This window comes from Geospiza fortis, unplaced genomic scaffold, assembly GCF_000277835.1.
Source record: "Geospiza fortis unplaced genomic scaffold, GeoFor_1.0 scaffold172, whole genome shotgun sequence".
Classification (NCBI taxonomy): domain Eukaryota; kingdom Metazoa; phylum Chordata; class Aves; order Passeriformes; family Thraupidae; genus Geospiza; species Geospiza fortis.
In genome coordinates this window covers 4768610-4769799 of record NW_005054309.1, presented here as the reverse complement: position 1 = coordinate 4769799, position 1190 = coordinate 4768610, and positions in this window count along the sequence as shown.

Below are 1190 nucleotides of genomic sequence, written 5' to 3'. Positions count from 1 at the left end.
CACAGGGGCCCGGCCCCGCGCTGCTCCCGCACGCCCAAAGCGGAGCTACACGCGGGCGGAGGCGGCGCATCCCAGCCCGGGCTCCGGCTGCGCGGGGTTCCCAGCCGAGTGTGCCGATAATAAATCATCAATACCTTTTTAACTGCCCGCCGCTGCCTTCTGATGCACTTGGGGCTGGGAAAGGCCCGAATTTGACATGTTGGCTCATTATAATAGCATTTAAAGGGAAACTCTTTTTAGTTACAGTTAGCAAAGTTGAGGTTGGATTTCTCCCTCTTCGCCCCCCCTCCCTTTTTTTGTTTTTTTTCTTGGTAAGAATTTGGTAGATAAAGGTTAATCTTGGGCTGAATGATAGAGCTGTGATTGACAAGAGAAAAGGTGTTGAGGGCAGGTCGAGCTGTCTTATTTACAGCCCACTGCTTGCTATAGAGCCTTTGTTAGGACTGCAAAGCTAATTTAGTGCTGATCAAAAGCACCACAGAGTTAAAGGACTGGTAATGACTGCTAATTTCATTTCAGCCTCATACATCCCCAACTGCTGTAATTAAAGACGTGCTATTTAAATACAGGTGAAGGGGTTTTGTATTAGGGGGAAAGTGGGTAGCCGGTTACAATTTTATTTATGGTTAATATGGTAAAAGTCCAACATTCGATTTATGAATGTAGCGATTTGCTTTTTTGCACTCTTCTGCCCCTGCAGAGCAGGGCTGGACGGCAGGGTCGGCCGTGCAGGGGCAGGGCGAGGACAGCGCGCCGCAAGCGATGGATGCGAGCCCCCAGCTAGCGTGGGGTTATCTTATTTTTAATTATTCCCATCAAACGGCAGTCAGGAAACATCGGGAGCTCAAGGGAGAGGGGAGATGGAGGGGCACGTGTCAGCTTTTAAGTGCCTCTGCGGAAGCTCGGGTCCTCATATTATTACTATTTTTAATTAAATTATTTTAGCACTCCACGGCTGGTTCGCTGGCTCTGAGACGATGTAATTTCACAACCGATATAACAGTTTCTTTCTGGGAAACATCAAAGGATGAAAGCTCTACATTTCCGTAGTTGGTTAAAATTGACCAAAAAAAAAAAAGAGGGGGAAAAAAAAAAGAAAGAAAAAGAATTTAGCCTTTAATCTCTTTTTATCCACGACGACTAAAGATCTGTACTCGACCCCGCTCGGCTCCGGGCTGCCCGGGCTCCCC